The sequence below is a fragment of the Equus caballus genome, chromosome 1, assembly GCF_041296265.1.
Source record: "Equus caballus isolate H_3958 breed thoroughbred chromosome 1, TB-T2T, whole genome shotgun sequence".
Taxonomy (NCBI): Eukaryota; Metazoa; Chordata; class Mammalia; order Perissodactyla; family Equidae; genus Equus; species Equus caballus.
In genome coordinates, this window is record NC_091684.1 from 156,061,296 (window position 1) to 156,084,897 (window position 23,602).

Sequence of the window (23,602 nt, forward strand, 5' to 3'; positions counted from 1 at the left end):
TTTACGACATACCTAAGAGTGTGCTGTGGACTCCATTAACCCATTCCCGACAATAAACACTGGCCAAGGAGCCCCAGCTGCCATGAGCAGCAGACCATGTTCAGCCAGTTAATCATGATTAGCGACTGCCTCAGGAAGAAAAATCTAGCATTATTGATTAGTTTCTTGCTGATGCAGACAGAGGTTGACATAAAAATGCGGGAAATGGTTAGGGCTAATTTACGAGCCTCACGGACTAGTCTGTGACAAAAAAGGTGAAGTCAGAAAAAGAAAGATGACAATGAAAGCTCTATCTATATGTGGATTTGAGCTGTTTAAACAATGCCAGCAACTGCCTCTGGACTCCTCGTTATGCAAGAGAAACAAACCATTATTTGCTTAATACACTATTTGTCTGGTATTCTGTTACTTGCGAGGAGTCTTTGAAAGGATTTCCCATATATTCAGACTCTGGATAGATGACAGAGAAAACCACGAACTCACTTTTCTCTCTGTGTTACATGCCTGACCTCTCAAATCTTGACTTAATTTTTAGCATAAAACACCATGGACAGCTAATGAGAGCATCACAGCTGACCTCACACAAGAGGGGACCAGAGAAGTCCTCTTGTTTCCTGAGACAGGGAGTTTGGGGAAGAGCTTTCGCCTCCAAAGTTCTCCCCTGCGCCCAGGTGCCACAAGGATGAATTCATTTTTGTTTGTTCTTTCTCCACTTGTTCTCTTTGAAATGACAGTGATCCTAGAACAAAACATGTTAAACACAGGCACATAAATGTTAGTGGATTATGGGATGGTATTTCCTCTGGAATGAAAAACCTCACAATTTAAAAGCTCTGGGATTTTAGGAATATGGGAAGACAGGGCAAAAAAAGGTAAAATAGCCAGTAGGGGCAAGTGAGGACCTATACGTTAAATTCACTCTGTCTGTGCTCTTTCTCATGAAAAAATTCAGCCTCGGCTGGGTCTGTTTATCGGCCCTGCCTATGCTCTGATATTGTTGCAACCTCTGGAACACGAAGATGTATTCCAGGGACAAAATGACCACCTGGATAGGCTCTGACCTCAAGATGATAAATTTAAAACACACTTCAATAACCCTCTTCCTGCTCCCGCCTACTAATCAACCCGGCTCTGCCCGCCACACTGCCAGGGTTTCTCTGCAAGGGCTGTTCTCCAGCCTGCTCTCGACATAGGCTCTGACATGAAGCCTGTGCATCCCACCAGGGATGTGACCAGGCTTTAGAGAGGTACACATCACTAAATCAACATGCTTATCTTATTGGTTATCGGTTTGAGGCAGAACTCAAGATAGTCTGTGCCGTCTTTTTTTTTTTTTTTTTTTTTTTTGAGGAAGATTAGCCCTGAGCTAACATCTGCTGCCAATCCTCCTCTTTTTGCTGAGGAACACTGGCCCTGGGCTCACATCCGTGCCCATCTTCCTCTACTTTCTAAGTGGGATGCCTACCACAGCATGGCTTGCCAAGCGGTGCCATGTTCGCACCCGGGATCCGAACCGGCGAACCCCAGGCTGCTGAAGCGGAACATGAACACTTAACCCCTGCGCCACCAGGCCAGCCCCTCTTGGTGCCCTCTTAATCCTCCAACTAACATAGTGATTTTGATGAAGACATGTAACACGTACCTAAGGAACTCCTTTCCCTGTATTTTGAAAGGAATTATAGTTAGTTATGGAAGGCGAGTAAAGGTCAAAGGTGAAGAGAATTTGGGAGGTACAGATTATTTCTTTGTCATAGTAGAACACTTGCTCATGCAAATTTAGAGTTTATCCCAATATGGGAATGATTAAGATTACTATTAATCCGCTACTCACCTGTCTCAACATAAAATTCTTATTTTGACTAAACGTATGGCTGATTCAGCTCCTTATACTTACAGTTGCTGGATAATGGATGTATTCCCAAGCAAATAACAAGCTTCTAAGAAATTACCGTAATCGACTAACACCTTTACTCCAAACTGCTCGCGGCAAGTGGTAGAGTGAATCAGAATCAATTTCTCTGTCCTCAAGCCATAATAGAAGCAGATAACACATGTGAAGCACTGAGCTTTCCTGCAGTTAATTTGGGAGAAACTGTTATACCTGGAGAAAGCCTGGTGGTGTTTAGTTGGTAGAAACAATCAGATATGCTGTATGTGTGGGCTATTTGAAGGATGGCTGTTTTGAATGTCAGTAGACATCCTTTATCAGATCAAAGAGAGGTGAAACCCTAGCTCTGGATTTAGGCAGAGCGAAGTTCTTAGCATCTTCTCTCTATTTCATATTTTACACTTATGCACTCCAAGTTGTTAAAGAAGAAAATGAAATTACCTCACCAAGAGCTTAATTATATCCTCTTCAATGGGCATCGATACTATTGGCAGCCCTGGCAGGGACATTCTCTTGACAAATCAAGTCATTGTCTGAGGCATGAAGTGTTAGATTATGATCCAGCCAGCGTGATGCTGCAATTCATGGCTCCTCTACTACGGAGGGGAACCGGGATTTCTGTTTCATAACGACTTTGAATTTCTGGTGAGACAAGTGAATCCTTTTGTTCAACCTCTGGAGTTCATCATCAGTATCTTAGAGCAGAATTGTTTTACAGACTCAAACATGAGAAGGCACAGAGGGGTATTAAATAGTGATGCGGGAGATGTCTGCTCCTGCAGCAACCCCTTTGGAATTCTAAGAAGGGCCCAAAGCGAGCTAAGCCATCCAAAGAACAAGCAATAAAGGTTGAACCTTTCCATTGTGGAATTTCATGTTTTAATGGATATCTTTCAGCATTCGATGTTTCATATGACCCTTACTAGCTCACAGTATCACCATTTGGCTGATGCAGACAGTATACATTTTATTAAAGAAAATTCTCTGCTTAGCACAAACCTTTGGCTATATAATTGCTAATGTTTTTCCAATATGAGTTTTAAGGCTATTTAGTTAGTTTATATAAAATAATTTTATAAAATAAAATATTTGTTATAGAAATATTTTTAAATAACAAGAAAACACAAAGAATTAAATTTTAAAAATCACCAGGAGATACATTTTTCATTCTTTCTGTGTATTCATTTCCAGTCCTTTAATATGCATAGAATTTTTTTTTAAAAGCAGCCTCATAACTCTATGTATTGTTTTGTACCTGAATTTTTCATTTAATGATGTGATATGAACATTTTCCCATTAACAGTTAATCTTGTTAATGAAAATGCTATTTTGGCTGAATGTTTATGTATAGAAACTGCAGCTGAATACCTGTACAAAGTTAAATATTTTCAAATAAATTCAGAAATAACTTATAGGTGGCTATCTTTGTGTTTTCATAGTTGTGCTAGGAAGTATTTCACACCCTCTCTTCGTTTCACATCAGTGGGCTGCAGGCTCATATACGTATGTCCTGGTCCTGAGCACCTCCTTTTTCTGCCCCCTGAGTTTTCAGTGTGTCGGTTAGCATACCGAGGAGATGAAAGACAAGACATAAGAACAGGGAGTTGCTTCTGCTTCACAAGTGTGGAAGATGGAGAACATATATTGATAAAAAGTATCAGGAAGCAGTTCTATGGGTCATTCTTTCCAATCCTAGTTCTCAGCCTTCTCCAAGTACCCCCATCAGGATCAGGGCAGGAGAAATGTTGACAATCTCTCTCTCACTAGAAACAGAAAAAGGTGGGGAAACTATAACTTGAAAGGGCCTATGCAGCTGTCAGCCTGAATTTCTGCCTTCATAAACTCCATGCTGGTGGTTTGGATTCAGCCTCTGTCACTACATATAGACTTTGTACTTTGTACTTTCATTAATGTCATTTGTGCATAATGATGCACGAGTCCTGCTTAAAGAAGGTGGACATTGAGACATTACCCTGAAGAAGTCATTTGTCCTTTGATCCCTACTTCACACGATATACCAAGCAAACCAAAAAAACACTCTCCAAAAGGATCATAAACATAAACATAAAGCGTAAAAATATAAAACTTCTGGAGGAAAACAGAGGAAATCTTTGTGACCTTTGGTTAGGCAATGATTTCTCAGATATGACTCCAAAAAGAAAATATTGACAAATAGGACATCATCAAAACTAAAACTTTTGCTCTTTAAAAAATACTGTTAGGACAATGAAGAGACAGCTACAGTGTACGAGAAAATATTTGCAAGGCAAATATCTACTAAAGGATTTTATTATCCAGAATGCATAACAAACTCTCTAATCTCAATAACAGGAAAATAAGACGTCTACTCAGTAAATAAGTGGACAAAAGATTTGAGCAGATACTTCACCCAAGAAGATATATAGGTAGGAAATAAGCAAATGAAAAGATGTTCAATATTACTAATAATCAAGGAAACGCAAGTGAAAACCGTGATGTGATACCACGATACAACTATTAAAACAGCTAAAATTAAAAGATAGGCCATTTCAAATGTTGGTGAGGATGTGAGAGAATTAAAAATCTCATATGCTGCTGGTTAGAACGAAAATGGTACATTCACTTTGGAAAAACAATTTGGCTGCTTCTTATAATATTAGACACACGTATACCACTTGATCCAGGCAAGGAATTTACCTAGGAGAAAAGAAATAATATACCCACTTAAAGACTTGTACACAGATGTTCATACCAGCTTTATATGTAATAGCCAAAAAACGAGAACAAGCCAAATGTATTAAGAAATGAATGCTTAAGCAAACTGTTGTATATCCATACCAGGAGATGTTAGTCATTAAAAGGAATGAACCATTAAAATATAATGGATGAATATCAAAATAACTATGCTGAGTGGAAGAAGCCAGAGAGTAAAGGGTATATACTGTGTGATTTCTTTTACACAAAACTTTTGATAAAACAACCTAGTCCGTAGTGACAGAAAGCTTATGAGTGATCGAGCGTGTGGGAGTGGAGGTGGTGTGCTAGAATGAATGAAGAGGAGAGAAAGGAAGACTTACAGAAGGACACAAGAAAATTTTGCAGGTTGATGGATATGTTCACTATCTTGTTGGTGGTGATTTCATGGATGTCCACTGATGTCAAAGCTCATCAAATTGTACACTTATATAAATGCAGTTTATTGTATGTCAATTGTACCTTTATACCTTAATGAGTCCTAAAAATAAAATATGTTAAAAAGATACCTGGGACTAAATAAATAAATATTATAAAGTTTTTAAAAACACTGTGTGTGTGTATTTCTAGGCTTTATATAGTGTTAACTTCATAGCGACTCTTATGGTTTAACTTTACTCCTTTAATGTAGTTCGACACTATGGGATAATTTGAAATCTTCAATACAAAGTCCAGCCAACAGTAAGAAATGAGTTGGCTGTTTTGGATGGAAAAAAAGGAAAAAATTGCTCCCCCTGTGGAGTAGGGGGTGGTCTTTATTCATAACATCAGGGAAACCTAATTGTGTGAAACATCAGGGAAGATGGCAACTCTTATGGACGAGGGTTGCTGCTATGCCCCACTCCCTGTAGCTCACTGGAATGCGAAGCTCAGGCAAGAGACAGCCCTGGAACCAAACATCATGGCCACGTCCCCTCTCCTATAGGAATTCCTGACTCTGGCTGGTTGAAACGTCCTCATCTACCCAGGCATTCAGTGTTACCCTCCCCTGCCAACACATATAGTTATGTGTGTAAAATAAAAGAAGCTTCTCTTTGGAAACGGTTTGAGGAGCCATGCTGGAGCCTTAATAGCTTAATAAAGTGTTTCTCAAACTTCAGTTGGAATATGAATCAGTATGAATCATCTATGAAAACTTGTTAAACACGTAAATTCCTGAGCCCCAATTCTGGATGTTTTGCTTCAGTAAGCCTGGAATGGGGACACTGAGGTGAATCTGATGTCTGTCATTCCTAAATTATAGTTTGAGCTATCTGAATTGAGTGGTTATTTTTCCATGCATTTTCTGTTTTAATAGGAATTTGATGTTTTAGGTCAAACTATATATTAAACTGATAATTCGTTTTCCTATTTAAAAACTCAAAATCCTTGTTACAGTTAGGGTTTGGAGCTTTCTCTCTCTGGCTTCTGTTTTCATGATATTTTCAGAAAGACTGCTATGGACCAGACACTAGGCTCAACACTGAGAGAACAAAGATCCTTGGCCTTCAGGACAGTGGAGTTTGGGAGAGTATGGCAGAGTAAAATGACCAAGCAGGAGATTCTGTGACATGGTCAGTTGGTCCTTCCCTAGAATTATAGCATCTTATTCTTCCATTAATGCGTTGTGTAATCTATGAATCGATGGGTTAATTAGATGCTCTAATTTTTCTTCCAAAACTTCCATTACATCATTCTAGTTTAGATGTAAAATGGATTAGTTCCAGACCTACTGTCCAAAAGAAAAGCCTAGCAGAATCAAGACGTATAAATACATAAAAATAACAGAAAGTTATATTGTTTATCTCCTTCAGTTTTCTGTCAATTATGTACATGTTCTTGTTTTGTTTTTGTTGTGGCCTAGTCATAAATGGAAGAACACCAAGGTTCTTTCTTGTTTCACATCTCATTCACTACAATTTCTTTTCAATGACAAAATGCTTCCATATGGCTCCAAATTATCTGAGACGTATCACCAAAAAGAAGGTAAGTGAGGAATGCATTCAAAAGCGTAACCTCTAATGCATTGGAAGACTGAGATGACTTAATATTGTGGATACTGTGACCAGGACTATGAGGAGAGCCAGAGTGTGAGGAAGGTGAAATGACTTCAGATGACAGGTCAATTTAAGGGGACACCAAGCAGCCGCAGTGTTTCCTACTTCCTTTGTACATTATTCAGGAGACATGATGCAGCCTTCTGAAAGCAGTCAGATTACAGAATGCATGCATCTCTAATAGACTTTCCTTGGCTTAGAATGACAGCTACCAACCCTCTCACCCACCTTTCCACTGCCCCCTACACTCTAAGGCTGGCATATTGAGAGCCCATGTTGCGTGATTAGATTTCAGAAATGGAGTTAGCTTTTCTGATGGAAATGGATAGTGATAAATCAGCTACATGGCCATCATTATTTCTGCTGAAGATGTGCATATTTGCTTTCTCTACATTTCAGGAAGGCCAGTGACAAATGGTAAGGCAATGGCACCCAAAAGTTGCAGATTGCTCAGTTGGCAGATGGATCTGCAGGATTGATTTTTCCAGCTGTCCTGAAATGGGCTATTTTAGATGGAATATTAAGCACTTTAAACCATGTAGAGCCCAGTGATTGAGGCTCTTAAAAGAACTAAGGACTGTATGATTTTCTAGATCAGCCTACACCGTAAACAAATACAGTGACCAGAGAGAAGGACGTTCACATGACTAACAAATTACTTCCACTAACAATCCCAGTTTAATTGGGTTTACTGTATTTTTATACCCTAATTTAACTCTGTTTGGTCTTTTGGCTGGCAGCCTGTCCTTTGAAGGCTCTTAAGAGATTTTCTTGCTGATGGCAACGAGTCTGAGCGTGGACAAAGTGGGTCACTGCCGCCTTTCCTGCTGCAGAATATAATCAACATGTCATACATAATTCCCAAAGCTGCCTACACTAAAGAGTCAGATCTGAAACTCATTGACACCAAGAACCAAATGATCATTTAAGCAGTCATGCCAGGAATCATGCTGGAGAGTAATATCTGACTTCATTAGTCTATTGACGAGGCTTGCCAACATCTTTTTCCCCAATTAATTTTCTTCTTGCAAATCTATAGTGAAGGATGACAATTTTGTGACAAGGCACATGCTTTCAAATGCTTTCAAGTACTTATCAATGTTGAAAAATAAATGAAAATAAAAGTACTTGTGAAATTTTGTTTACTTTGCTAAGGAAGGGACGTCTTCCATAATCAAAAGAACTGTGATATTTTTTCCCAAGTGTAATTGTAGTTCCTTATCCTCTCACTTTGTTCTAAGCTACCAGAATTGGCACTACGGTTCGCCATGTCACTAGATAGATTTGCGAAATTTAACCCTTTTCATTAACTGAGAATGGGGATAGTCACAAGGCTCTTCCTATACTTTGAGGCTGGGCTAAATGCCTGGATGGACACTGGGAAACTCTTTCAAACATTTTCCTGACTCTGTAATCAACACGAAACGTCTGTAAGATCCTCGCAATCCTTCCAACACAAAAAAGGTTTGAGTTAGAAGCTAGCCTGAAGATAGATTGTATTTGACTAGAACAAGGTTTAAAATGTTTGAATTTGTAAGTGAATACTTTTAAAGGGAGAATGTTCTCTAGCTCCTTTGTTCCCACAGTCCTTACAAATCCCTGTTTGGAACCCACATGTTGACGTGTTCATGTTTTGGTTCTGGCCCACTTAGACATGTGAGCCTGTTTTTTGATTTAGGTATGTGATTCTTCCATAAAGCAAAAATGCTGAAAACACAAGCTACTTGGGGTTGGTAGAAAAACAGAAACACCTGTTTCCAGGAAGTAAAAGATTTTATGCCTCATTGTTCTCATAAAATTTTATTTTTGCAGTTGTAATGTATGTGTTAAAACCTTACATAAGTGTTTTTAAATCTTCTTTATGAAGAGATACTCTTTACGAAAATCGTTCAACATCACTTTACTATCTCAGGAAACCCGTGCCTGGGAAGATAAAATCTACAAATGACTTATTGTTTTGCCAGAGAACTTCTTGAAAGACCCATCAATTATTTAATAGAAACCATCAAAGGACAGTTTACTCCCTAACTCTTGAAACTCCTTAAGTCAAAACTGTCACCTTGTTGTATCCTGCAATTCTAAACTATTATTTTGTGATCCTTACTCAATATAAACCAAGTCCTTGCATTGGAAGTTCTACCTTAAACCAGACTTCAAAATCTTATTAAATATCACAAGTTTGCACTTTCCTTCTGAGACACTACTAAGACTTTGCCAAGGTAGTCAACACATTGCTCTCCCCGTCTAGGTAAGCCATAAACCAGCTTTGTCTTATCAACAGGTTGTTTTGGTGATGTTTAGAGAAGCCATCATTTGACAATATCTTACAATACTGTGGTCTTTCTCTTTGTTTCCTAGTGTGCATGGAAAATTAAGTAAGAGTAGAGAGAAAATAAATATAATAAAAGCATGAACCTAAGAATGAAAGATAAATATCATGGAATGCCCGAGTTGGAGGGAAGATGAAAAGTATTATCATCTCCCTTAACTATCTGTTCTTTTGACAGCCTTCTTTGCTCTCGTGTATTCTCATAAGACTTGGTTTCTGGGCTTTTCACTCTTATAGGCAGAGAAATCAGGAAAAATGTCATATAGTGGTTCAGAGGTGAACTGATGAAGCTTAGAGATTTAGTCATAAATACAGAAACAGAAAAGTAAGGGAGATATCAAAGATGTTCAAAAGGAGGAATCAATATACTTGTTAATGAGTCGTGCCATGGAAAAAAGAGAACACATTTAAAGATAACTAAGACTTTAGGTGTTAAAAATCTGGGTAATGGTGATGCCAATGTTAGAATGGGGAAAAATTGGCATATTATAATTATTTTATGAAAAAATTATAAACTTGTACTTGACCCATTTTAGACTTTGGATATGAAAGTGGAGGTATTTTTAAAAAAATAAATTGAAGATAATAGGCCTAGAGAGAATGTGGCATCAAGGTGGGGAATGGATATTTGGGAGTCTTGTTTATCAACTGAGCTCTTCATAGGTACAGAAGGAATGAATAGAAATCTCCTAATGAGCCTTAAGGAAAAAGATAAGAAGAAGAAAAGGAAAAAAAGAAAGAAAAATTTAAAAAGGAGAGAGAGAGAAAGAAAGAGCAAGAAGAGAGGGAAGAGAAGAGAAGAGAGAAAGCAAACGAAAGGAAAGGAAAAAGGAAAACATTCCAGTGAAGCAAAGAAAGCTAAGTGAGTTGAAGAGGGAAAGGGTGAAATCAATATTAAAAGTATTTTTTTCAGAAAGAAGGAGGTAGCTAATTTTCTAAAGCAAAGGTGAAAAATACACTAGGGTAAAACTTTACAGAAAAAAAACTATCAAAATATTACTATCAAAATATTAGGGGCCAGCACCATGGCCAAGTGATTAAGTTCATGTGCTCTGCTTTGGTGGCCCAGGGTTCACTGGTTCAGGTCCTGGGAGCAGACCTACACACCTCTCATCAAGCTGTGCTGTGGCAACATCCCACATAGAAGAATTAGAATGACCTACAACTAGGATATACAACTATGTACTGGGGCTTTGGGGAGGGGAAAAAAAAGAGGAAGTTTAGCAACAGATGTTAGCTCAAGGCCAATCTTCCCCAGCGAAACGCATACCTTAAAAAAAAATGTGAAAAACATGTTAATCTTGTCCAGAAAAAGAATATTAGCTTACTCTAGTGAGAAATTTTAGAGGTAGTTGACAATAAAAGCCCAATTGTAAAAAATTAAGATTTCGTATGTAAATGAAAAGGAAAGGTGTTTGAATACTTTCAATTTTCAATCATCTCCGTCACATTTTAAAGAAAATCAAAAACAAATAAATAGAAAATAAAAGTGAAACAATTAGTGAAGCATGGAAATAAAAAAGTCTAAAAGGAGACTGTGCATCTGAACAAATAACTAATTGCTTAAACGACTATATGAGATATGATCTATCCTAGGGGTGTGTTTGTGTGTGTTTGTGTGTGTGAGGGAGAGAGAGAGAAGAGAGGAGTTAAATAAAGCCACCATTTTCTATACTTTGTCCTATCTTTTTCTCATTCTTCCTGATGGTCTCATTCTCTCAATGTCAGGAGACACTACTGTTCGCTGAAATTATCATCACGGTTTTGCTCTTATTTTCTTCCCTCTTTGCCATCTCCTGTTCTTCAGCTCCTGCCTCTAGTGTTTCCTTGGGTCATGCACCCTCATCTCATTACAGACGGAGTCCTTTTTTAATGAACTTCCATAATATCAAAATCATTCTGTCACCTAGCAGTTTCTTTGTGGAAGCACCTACATGAAACGCTATAATGAGGTTCTTCCTAGGGAAAACTTTTCCCATTTCGTGGTCTTTGCCTAGTGCCTGAAATCCCTGAGTGGCTAATGATATTTTCTTCTCACATCTTGAGAATCGATCCCTCGGAGTTTTCTCTGAAGATTTTGGCGAAAGCAAACCACTTCCTAAGGATAATAAGAGCAAAGCCACCGGTGGATTGTAATTCATAAAAAAAAACTGTGTGCAATCCCCATATTTTATATCATTTCTCACAGGGAATTGACTTGCTCTTGCAACACTTTCATTCTGAGTGCTGCAAGAATGCATTCCTTGAGTGAAGCAAAGGATTGCTTTATTTTACCTTGTTTAAATGAAAATTAAATGCTCGACATGCAGAGCAGAATTGTTTAAGGTATGAGCAAAAGGCATTTTGCTTTTCTAAATACATAAATCTCGTCTATAGTATGTTCTGCTTGTCATGTATAAGTGCATCCGGGGGGTTTTTGCTTTCTGTCCTTAAGCTGTGAGCTCTGACTCTCCGTTGTCTAGGCAGCATTCCTCAAAGTGTAATACATGAATTACCTACATTAAATTCACTTGAGATTATTTTCAGATCAGATGAGCTAGGAATCTGGTTCCTTGTTCCTTTAACAGGCAACTTCAGATGATGATTAAGCAATGAGGTTTGAGAAATTCCCTAGAAAATCAGTACTACGTAAATAGTATCAGTATTTATGTTTGACACAGAATCTGTATTTGAGTGCGTTGTAAGATGCTTATTTGTGGTTTGCAGATTTCTTTGATCTATTACTAGAATTGGGGAAAAAGATGGTTTCTGAGGAGTAACATTTGTGGCACGGGTGGTTGTGAGATCAGGAAAGTAGTGATGGCGGTGAGGAGGCACAGCTTTCTACAGTTCCCGTATGGAAAGCCTCCTCAGGACTTATTAGAGCCTCATTCCTGTTCTTTTTAATCCTGCCCAAAAGTGAAACACAACGACTGCAGGGTGCATGGCTAGTTTTCTGGCACTTTGGAAAGAATCTGCCCAAATCTTTGAATCCTTCTTACCTATAGAGGCTGAAGGTCCTGGATCAGAATTCGATATAAGGGAATTAGAAGGAGGGAAGGAATTGAGATATCAGTGCCAATTCAAAGGCACAGATTGTGAAATACAGATGAGTGGAAAGAGCTCAAGAGATCACAGCTGTTACCAGACATGAAAAAGGCTTAAGTTATTTAGGAAAGTTTCTGGTGAGAATAACGTGGGGATGTTAGCTAGGTTTAATGCATATGGACAAGAGAAAAGAGAATACAATTTCTGGTTATGGAACCTCAGAATTGAAGAAATACTAGCTGCGTAATGTCATGAATTGAGTGCTTACTCTTTCAGGTACTGTGTGAAGCACTTTACAGACATTATTTAATTTAATCTCCACAGGTCTTTGCTTCGGAGGTAAACGTTATTATTTACATTTTACAGATAAGTGAATTAGGCTTGGGAGGATAAATCATTTACCTCAAGTTCACATAGCTTTTGGTGCTGAGTTTAGAAGACAAATCTAGGACAGATTCTAAGCAATGCTTCACGGCAGAATCACTTGAACCTGAGAAGGCAAGAAAAGAATGTAGTTGACATGAGGGTAAAGTAGTATATGTTTGGAGAAAGAAATCAGATTATATATAAGCCAGAATCTATCTCTATTTGGAACTTTACTATTTGCAAAAGCCTAGGACCCTATTGTTCTCGTTTGTTTATTGACTCATCCGGCCCTGTTGCTATTCTTCACTAGCCTGTGTGATGGTGTGTACCTGAGGGAGTGCCAGGAACAGCGAAATGAGACTCGGTCTCCATTGCTGATAGAGTGAGGATTCAGATTCCTCATTATGGAAGGGGGCTTTATGCTCAAGTGTACAGAGAAAATTCTCCATCTTATCACTCCTGGCCATGTCCCTTACCACTGGCAAGGCTGTTGTTCTGCCCTCCATTTCCGCTTTCTGGCTCACTAATCATCAGATCTTTACTTCCTGCTCACTCTGAATTCTTATTCTGAAGGACAGTTCATTACAAACAAATAAAGAAAGGTAAAACAACCATTTCAAATTGAAAGAATTCAACAGATTCTTTTCTTTGCTTCACCGTACTTTCCTAAAAGGCATTATAAATTGTGTACACATAGTTCTATCACAATACATAAAATGAAAAGAGCATTCTTTCTACAACTCCTACGTGAATAAAAACTAGTAAGCATATCTATTCTACTACAGACGTATTTTTAAGAAGAATTAAAGAGACCTTAATCAGCAGGGCATTGTTATTATGGTCTATCTACAGTCTATTTGTCGTCCATGGAAGTATTTTTAATTAAAAAGTCAAACTAAAATAAGATTACACCAGTTCTCCTTTTAAATCTCTTTCCGGTCTAGACTCTGTTTTATTAAACAAATTTATTTCCTTTTCCCTAGCCTTCTTTTTTCCCATTCTCCTTTTCCTATTTCATTCTGTAATGAATCAGTCAGCTCAGGTTGCTATAACAAAATACCATAGATTGAGTATAAGTTTTTGGTATATTCACAAGGTTGTGCAACCATCACCACTGTCTAATTCCAGAATATTTTCATCACGGTAGAGAGAAATCTCATACTCATTATCAGTCATTCCCCGTCCTCCCTCTCCCCAGTTCTTGGCAAACAATCTACTTTATGTCTCTATGGATTTGCCAATTCTGAATATTTCAAGTAAACGCAATCACACAATCAATGGTCTTTTGTGTTTGGCTTCCTTCACTTAGCATAACGTTTTCAAGCTTCACCCATCCTGTAGCACATATCAGTACTTCATTCCTTTTCATGTATGAATGATATTCCATTGTATGTATACACCACATTTTGTTTATACCTCATCAGTTGATGCACAGTTGGAACACTTCCATATTTTGGCTTTTATAAATCACGCTGCTATAAACATTGTGTGAGCAAATGGTTTCAATTGTCTTGAGCATATAACTAGCAGTGGAATTGCTGATTCGAACGATAATTCTATGTTTAACCTTTTGAAGAACTAACTTTTCCACAGCGGTTGCACCATTTCATACTCCCACCAGCAATAAATGAGTATACCAATTTCTCTACATTCTCATCAACACATTTTCTTTTCAAAATTATTACTATAGCCACCTTAGTAGGTATGAAGTGATGTCTTACTGTGATTTTGATTTGCAGGTCCCTAATGACTAATGGCATTGAGTATATTTTCACATGCGTATTGGCCATTTCTATATTTTCTTAGGAAAAATGTCTATTCAACACCCTTACCTATTTCGTGTGTGTATGTGTGAGACAGATTAGCCCTGAGCTAACATCTGTTGCCAATCTTCCTCTTTTTGCTTGAGGAAGATTGTCCCTGAGCTAACAGCTGTGCTAATCTTGCTGTTTTGTATGTGGGACTCTGCCACAGGATGGATATGTAGGTTTGCTGCTGAGATCTGAACCCGTGAACCCCAGGCTGCCAAAGCGGAGCGTGCAAACTTAAGTGCTATGTCACCAGGCATCCTCACCTTTACCTATTTTCAAGTTAGGCTATTTGTCTTGTTTTTGTTGAGTTGTAAGAGTACTTTATATAACCTGGAAATCAGACTCTTGTCAGATATGTGATTTTCAAATATTTTCTCGCATTCTGTGTTTTGTTTCTTCGCTTTCCTGGTAATGTCTTTTGACAAGCAAAAGTTTTTAATTTTGGTGAAGTTGGATTTATCTATTGTTTATTTGGTTGCTTGTGCTTTTAGTGCCATATTTAAAAAAATGTTGCCCAGTCCAGTCACAAAGATTTACACCTGTCTATTCTTCCAAGAGTTTTAGTTTTAGCTTTAGTTTTAGCTTTAGCTCTTACATTTAGGTCTTATATCCATTTTGAGCTAATTTTTTATATCATGTGCAATAGGGGGTACAGCTTCATTCTTTTGAATGTGGATATACAATTATTCCCATCTATTTGTTGAGAAGACTCTTCTTTTCCCAATGAATGGTCTTAGCACCTTTGTTGAAATTCAATTGACCATAGATGTATGGGTGTATTCCTGGAATCTTAATTCTGTTCCATTGATCAATATGTGTATGACAGTACCACATTGTCCTGAACTTTGAAGCTTTGTAGTTTTGAAATTAGAAGATGTAAGTCCTCCAATTTTATTCTTTTTCAAGATTGTTTTGGGTATTCTGGGTTCCTTTTATTTCCAAATAAATTCTAGAATTATCTTTTCCATTTTTCCAACAAAGGCAGTTGGAATTTTGATAGAGGTTGCATAGATCTGCAGATCACTTTGGGAGTGTGGTAGTGAATAATGCACTCCTCCAAAGATGTCCAGATCTGAATCCCCAGAAACTGTGATTATGTTATCTTGTATGGCAAAAGGGACTTGGCAATTGTGATTAAGTTAAGGATCACGAGGTTTTCCTGGGTTTGTTTGGTGAACCCAATGTAATTATAAATGTCCTTCTAAGAGGGAGGTAGAAGGCGACTTGACTATAGAAGGCAATGTGATGATGGAAGCAGAGATTGGAGTGATGAGGCCACAAACTGAGGAATGCCAATGTGTCAGCCTCTATGAGCTCAAAGAGGCAAGGAAGAGATTCCTGCCAGTGGCCTCCAGAAGGAACCATCTCTGCTGACACGTTGATTTTAGCCTATAAGAGTTTTCTGGAGAGTTTCTAACCTCCAGAACTGTAAGAGAATAAATCTGTGTTGTTTCAAAGTACTAAAGTTGTGGCAATCTGTTACAGCAGCCATAGGAAAACTAAAACAGAGAGTATTGCCATGTTAACAATATTGTCTTCCAACCCATGAACACAGGATGTTTTTACATTTATTTTGGTCTTTAATTTCTTCTGATAATGTTAGGTAGTTTTCTGTGTACAAGTCTTACACTACTTTGGTTAAATTTATTCCTAAATATTTTATTCTTTCTGATGCTATTTTAAATGAATTTTTTTCTCAATTTCATTTCCATCTCATTCATTGTTAGTGTTTAGAAATACACTAGTTTTTCTTTATTGATCTTACATCACAGTAGAAATTTAACTTATCCTCTTGACATTCGCTTAAAAAGTTAGTCCAAGAACGAGAGGCTGTCTGTCCATGTCTCTAAGTAGATTAGCATCCCCAGGGCTTTATTCTTCCCTGGAGGCCTCATAGCAGCCTTAGTTGGCCACATATTCATAATTCTTCTCACATGCACAGAGCTATAGGCCTGGATTTACTCTTGTGACTTCACCAAAAACTTAGGTTCATATTTAACTTAAGATGGAAATTTTAATACACTCTGGATATAAACTGTCAATGCCAGCCTTTAAAATCATAAAGAAAACAGCAATACTTCCAAGTAAGTAAACAAAAATGTCTACCCATTGCTTCCTTCCTGCTTCTTCTACTTTAGATTAACTTCTCTGATCATTCATAGAAGTTCTGTAATTTGCTATATTCCTTCAAAGAGGATTACAAAGGATGCCAGCTGGTGAGCCAAAAGAAGCTCAGAAAATGAACCAGGAGAGCCCTGAACACTGTCACTATTTGGATAATCAAGTTCCCAGGCAATAAGAAGTCCATAGAGAACTGGCATCTCCCCCATACAGCTGGCATTTGGAGAGCATGGACATTACAAGCAGGATAGCTGCTGCCACAGGACAAGAATTTCTTTACTCAAGGATAGACAGCCTGAAGTCTCCAGACAAGAGAAAAAAAAGAAAAGCTTTGCATATGTTCATTACAACCATAGAAAGCTTAGCATTTCACACATTGTCAGAGCTATCAGGTACAGAGCTGTCCTTGAATCTAATTTTCATTCCAACAGAAATGTGAGAAGTCAAATCACTGCATAGCAAAAAAAGGGAATGTGTTCTTCTCTGTGTGGTTTGCCACAATCACGTCTGAGGGGAATTCAGAAAAAAATCACACATTAAAAAACATTAAGTTGCATTAGGTTCAATGCAAACTGTTTCACCTGATAATGGCAAATACTAGCTCTAAATTGCCCATATTTAGAAAACTTACATTAGCAAGTGTCCCGTGAGACGTAGATCTAACTTGTTTACTGACTCAGCCTGGTGTATTTGTTGATTTAAAAAATATTAAATCTTCTAGATTTTTAAAGTGTTAAGAAATTCTAATGTATGTTAGAGAAAGTACTAGGAAACCTATGAGGAAGTTGTCTGCACAAACTTTTTGTGAAATTCTATCTTTCTTGATTTTGAATTCATAGACGAATGTAACAAAAAATAAAAGAACAGGGAAGCTAAACTGAGCTAATTTCCTTAAAATTCCACACTTACGAAAAAAATACCTTCTGTAGGGCACTTACTTTCTCAAGGACTGAAAATATAGAGGATGGGGGGGCCATGTTATTGGAAAACTTTTATTTCTTAACTTGGGTGCTGCCTGCATTGGGGTTTACCTTGTGGTAAATGACTGAGTTGTTAAAAAATACAGTAATCACATGATTAGATGGCTTGATGGTTGCATAAACAGATGGAGAGGTAGATAGTTACGAGATAAAGCAAGTTAAATAAAATGTTGAGGGTAGAATGCAGTAGGTGGGTAGGAGAATATTCAGTATAAAATTCTTTCCACTTAGCTGTTTGACATTTTCCAATAAAATGTTGAAAAAATAGTAAATAAATGCAAGTCATAAGCCTAGTTTCAGTGGTCATGGGAAAGAAACTTCCACTCAAGTTCCCACTGTTCCATATAGCAAAGTCCATGTGGGACATGGTAAGAAATATCATAGAACTGTCAAAAAGACAGAAAAATCGCCTGCTAAATTGAAAATCCTCTTATACTTACTTGACCACTGGATTAAAACATCACAAAATTTTTTACCAAGATAGGAAATAAGGACAAGTATAAACAATGAAAGGTATCTTATTAAGAGCCCTATTGCTACCCAAGTAATGCATGCCCTTGCAAACATTTGAGTCATGCCAGGACTATGATGAAAGAGAATCTTGAAAGTAAATCGGTATCCAAGTGAAAGAAGACTATTTGTTGATCTAGACTTTCTGACAGGGTCATCTTATTGCATAACATCAGAAAGTGCTCTGCACATTGTAGCTTCTGTGGAGAGTAACTTAAGAGTCAGGCAGTGACTGCACAGCATGTGGCAGCCCTGTTTTTTGGTTAACAGACCTTCAACTGGGATTGTTTAAAATGGTGAAAAATTCTTAACAGTAACACACAGACTCAATTCCATCTTCACACCTCCCCTCAGTCACTAATTTCTCTCCTTGTCAAAGGTCACTACCTGGATATTTCTAGTTATTAGTTTATAGTTAACATTTATTTTTGGTTCACAATTCCTTGCATTTCTTTACCGTTTTAAGAAATAAGTATACATTTTCAAATATTATGTATATCTTATATCCTGTTATATAAATGAAATTCTACCATATGTTTTCTTTTGTAGTGAAGCTCTTTTCATCAAGATTATATTTGTGAGGTGTATTCATGTTGCTACATGTACCTATTTTTCACTTATTTTCATTGCTGTATACTGTTTCACTGTATGATTGTACCTCATTTATTTATCCTTTCTAATATTGGCAGAAATAGCGTTACTGCCATTTTGGAGCTATTATGAATTTTTCGGCCATGCACCTTCTTGTCCTTATCTGTTTGGTGCACATGAGAATGCATTTCTTTTGGGTATACTTAAGGGTGAATTGCTGAGTCATAGGATAGGAAGACCATCAGCTTTAATTGATAATGCTGAATAGTTTTCCAAAATGATTATATTAATGTATGTTTCCACAAGCAATGTCTGAATGTTCCCAGTTGTCTACATCCTTGCCAACATATGATATCATTTTTTATTTTAGCTGGTCTCTTGGGTATTAATGGTGTCTCATTGTTGTTTTAATTTTTATTTGATTAATCATGATATTGAGCAAACTATGGCTACTTGGATATTCCCTGTTGTGAAATGCACATTCAAGTCTTCAGCCCATTTTTCTATTAGGCTTTCTGTAGTTTTGTTTTGATTTGTAAGACTTTATATATTTTGAATAGGATCTGCCTTTGTTAGTGATATGTATTGCTGGTGTCTTCTCCCATTTCACATATTTCCTTTGCATTATTTTATTAATAGAAATGTTTATTTTATTTACGTCTTTATTAATATTTTGAAATTTAGTATCCAATTTTTGGTATTTTATTATTAGTTTTTTATGTCAATATTTAAGAAGTGATTCTATATTATACGCATATGTAGCTACTCGTCTGTATTATTTTCTACAAATATTGTTGGTTTTATTTTAGACTTAGTTCTAAAATTCACCTTGAATGGATTTCTGTTTTTTCCCAAATGAATATTTGATTTTCTCAGCAACATTTTTAAATAAGAACATCATTTTCCCATATTCTACAGTGTCATAGCATGGTTATGTTTCTCTGCTCCTTATTCTATTCTATTCCATTCTATTCTGTTTGTTTATTTGTCTATCCAAAAAAAAAAATGCTTTACCTATTTAACTACTATAGCTTTGTAAGTCTTGACAGCCAGCAGAGAAAGTCCTTATACCATGCTCTATTCCTCGAGATTGTCTTTATTGTTCTTGACCCATTGCACTTTCATATAAATTTTAGAATCACTTGTCATTTTCCACAAAACTGAGATTGTATTCAATCTGTGTATTAGGTTCAGAGAACTGGCATCTTTATAACATTGATTTCTTTCCAATCCATGTTTTGTGATTTTCTGAAAGAAATTTTACACATATACTATTATAACTATTATATTTGAACATATTATCAGAGAAAGCACATGAATTATCAGTGAATAGTTCAAAGCATTTTTGCAAAGTAACAACACTCTTGTAACCAGCAGTAGTTGAAGAAATAGAATGTTACTGACATCCCAGAAGCCTCTCTTCTGTCCCCTTTTAATCTACTTTTGAACTTTAAATAATCTGAATCATCCAGTAAGTATTCTTTTGTAATTGATTTCTTTTGACCAACATTATATTTATGAAATTCACTCATAATTTTGCATATATTTTATTCATTCATTCTCAGTGCTGTATATATTGAATTTTGTAAAGACATCAATTATTTTATCCATTCTACTACTGATGAGCATTTGGAAAATTTCCAGTTCAGGGTTATTAGGAATAGTGCTACTATAAACATGTGTATGAGTTTTTCTTGGTTATGTACCTGGAAGTGGAATTGTTGAGTCCTAGGGTATCCATGTATTTAATTTTGGTGGATATTGCCAAAAAATTTTCCATGGTGGTTGTATTAATGCTTGATTTTTTATTTATTTATTTTTTGTGTGAGGAAGATTGGCCCTGAGCTAACATCTGTCGCCAATCTTCCTTTTTTTGCTTGAGGAAGATTGTTGCTAAGCTAACATCTATACCAATCTTCTTCTATTTTGGATGTGGGATGCCTCCACAACATGGCTTGATGAGCAGCATATAGGTCCACACCCAGGATCTGAACCCATGAACGCTGGGCTGCCAAAATGGAGTGTGCAAGCTTAACCACTACACCACTGGACTGACCCCTAATGTCTGATACTTTTGATGCTACTGTAAAAGTAATCTATTTGGAATGCTTAATTTCCACTTGCTTCTGGTGTAAACAAATGCAATTGATTTCTATTTTAGATTTTCCATATATACAGCATCTTTACTTAAATTATTTGTCAATTTTAATAATTCAATTATAGTTTTTGGGGGGGATTTTTTGTGTACATAATCAATCTGTATATAAGTAATGACAGTTTTTTTCCTTCCTTTGTAATTCTGATAGCTTGGCTTGGGTCTATAGTACAATGTATAATAGAATAATAATAGTAACATCCTTGTCTTCTTCCTGATCTCAGAAGGTTAAAATATACCATTAAAATGGACATTTTTCATGAATTTGCTACATTCTTTCTATTCCTAGTTTTCAGAGATTTTTATTGTGAACAGACATTGAATTTTGTCACATATATTTCCACATCCATTAGGATGGTCATATGCTTATTCCCGTTTTTTATTACTGTGGATTATGTTAATTGGTTTTTAGATGTTAATCTAATCTTACATTTCTGTAATAAAAGCAACATAATTACTGTGAATTGACCTTTTGATAATTTCTAGATTCAGTCTTGTATTTTCTAAAAATATTTTTATATTTATGTCCAAGAATGAGATTAGCCTGTAATTTTTCTTTCTTATATTGTCCTTGAGAATTTTTGACATGAAGATCATTCTGGCCTCATAAAGCAAAAAGTTATCATAAGGTTGGCCATAAATGATTGAAATAGTTCCTTAGTTGAGCTTGTTGGAACAAGATTTTTTTCTTATACAAAAGTTTTTAATCACAAATTCAATTTCTTTTATAATTATCAGATTATTAACATTTTCTGTTTCTTTTTGCGTCAGTTTTGGTAATTTGAATTGTCACATCATCTACATATAAAATTTTATTGGCATAACATTGTTTCTCTTATTTCCTTTCTAACGTCTGTGACATTTGTATGGATATCTCCTTTTTAATTCTCACTACTGATTACCGTGCCTTCTCTTTATAAGAGTGTTTTTTTCTCTCTTATTTCTTCTATAATTTTAGTTCATTCTTCAACTTTTCTTGCTTCATACTACTTCAGGAAGTCCTTGGAGCAGATTCAACAACGAACATTCATTTTGGTAAACTATCAAAAGTTTCTCTGTGTAAAGAATAGTTCAATCTGAAACACCAGAGTCTCAGTAAGTAAAACTCAATAATATACACACAATTTCTAATCCAAATAAGTGTTCTAAATCCAAAGCTTTCCCAAATTAGGAAAAGCCAATGTTTTTACATACCCATGCTCAGCAGGATACGAGGGATGTTGCAGGTTAGGTGACTCTGAGGCAGAGATTAACATGCTGGAGTTTTATCGGACAATGAGTGCTCTTGTGATCAACAACACCTGGGCAAGGGAAGGGCTGGGTGGAGAAGGGAAGGAAGCAGGTTGGGGCAGGTGGAGTTCAGTTGTGATATTGTCTCAGAAGATGCCTCAACTAATCTGTGTGCAGCTCTGAAGTTAGAATGACCTTCATATTTGTCCTAAGTTTGGGTGGGAAGGCTGGGCCCACATATTTTCATATTGTTCATTCAAAGCCACTTCTAGAGTGGCCCTTGACAAATACTTTTTGTGAGGCTCTGGTCTGTATGAACAATTTGATTTAAAAAAAGGATTACAAAATTCACAGGCCCATGTGATGCATAATGATTTCCTTTTTTTTTAAATGTTGATTAATCCTTTGCCTTTTATAAGTATTGAAAACTTTTATCTTCCAGTGTGTAATTCTCATTTCACTTTCTTTACATGGACTTCTGGTGATCAGAAGTTAAAAGTTTTGATAGATTAATGCATTTTGTTAGTCTTTTCCTTTGCCATGCAGAAGATTTTTAGTGTGAATAGTTCCACTTGTTTATTTGTTCTTTTGCTTTTGGTGTTTTCTTGTAACTGGAGCCCAGCTGTAGGGTCTCAGGATAAGCCCATAGAAACAAGTCCTAAAACTACTCTGGGTAACATGTCAACCCTGTGCAGCACAGGGGTAGATTGATATAAGGCTGGAAAGTGCCCTTAATGGGAAAATCAGGGACATGGCCTACACTGGTCCACACCCATGTTCAGGATGATGGAATCTCACCCAGACAGCACTGTTGGCCTCAGCTGGTCTCAGGCACTGGAGGGTGACTTAGAATATTTGGGGAAAGGCGCTACAAAGGGTAGGAGCCCCTGAGTCACAAAGCCATGCTAGGGGCCCCACTTGGGCAGTATTGATCTAAGTTATTTGAGCAGCTGCCCTGGGTAGAGGATGCGACTTTGGGAGAGGTGCTTCTCTTCATCTTAAGCAACCACCATAGTATAAAGCGCTGACAGCAGAGGCTTTCCTCTGACAGCATTCCCAGCAGATGAGGTAATAAACCCTTCATTCCAGAAGGAGTATCTGGCTCGTACATCACAGCTTCTACCACAGAGAGCTGTTTCAAAACAAAAACAATGTTCAGAGTTGTTTTATGTTTTTGCACTTGTAATCTTTTAGAAAGACGAATTAAGAGGTATGAACTTGTGATAAATAATTGATATGCCTAAGCGATTTTTACTACACATTTTTTAATCTTCTTTGACTAACTAGACTAAAAGCAAATTTAATTTGAAAAGAAATAAAAGGTAAAATCAATGAAGTGAATGGTGGTTTAAATATACTGTTTGCAAGTATTTTGGAATGACACAATTCTACTTTTTAATCTCTTGGATACTTTGGCCAATGGTAATAAAGTGTTGGGCCCATAAAAGTAAGATGAATTTTCTTTACACACATGTAAAACTTACTGAATTCCATAACAAAACAAAACTTTATTCCATAATCACATTTTAATTTATAAGTGATAGAAGATCTATTTCCCAGTGTTGCATTAACTATTCCAGCCAATGGGATATGTCAGAAGCATGGGTACAGCAGTGATAAATTAATGCTCATAAGGCAATGGGTGCCAGATATGGAGCAAGAAGCATTTACCCAGCTTTAACATTCATTACGTGTTCATAGTTGTTTCTTTGTCTTCTCTCTTTCTTTTTCCCAATTATCTCTTCTCCAATTGCTAAGGTTTCTTCCTTGTTCTCTTTTGTCTGAGTCCACCACTTTCCTCTTTATGTCACTGGCATTCTACTTC

The 23,602-nt window shown here is 36.8% G+C and overlaps 1 long non-coding RNA gene across 1 annotated transcript; it reads right to left on the bottom strand.

Annotated features, from left to right (window-relative positions):
- Nucleotides 1-4,161: 4,161 nt before the first annotated feature.
- Nucleotides 4,162-21,836, bottom strand: LOC138924832 (uncharacterized). Its single transcript, XR_011440136.1, has 3 exons — nucleotides 21,742-21,836; nucleotides 12,416-12,503; nucleotides 4,162-4,564 (listed from the first exon to the last, which is right to left on the bottom strand). It is a non-coding gene; the product is annotated as an uncharacterized lncRNA (long non-coding RNA).
- Between the last annotated feature and the right edge of the window lie 1,766 nt (nucleotides 21,837-23,602).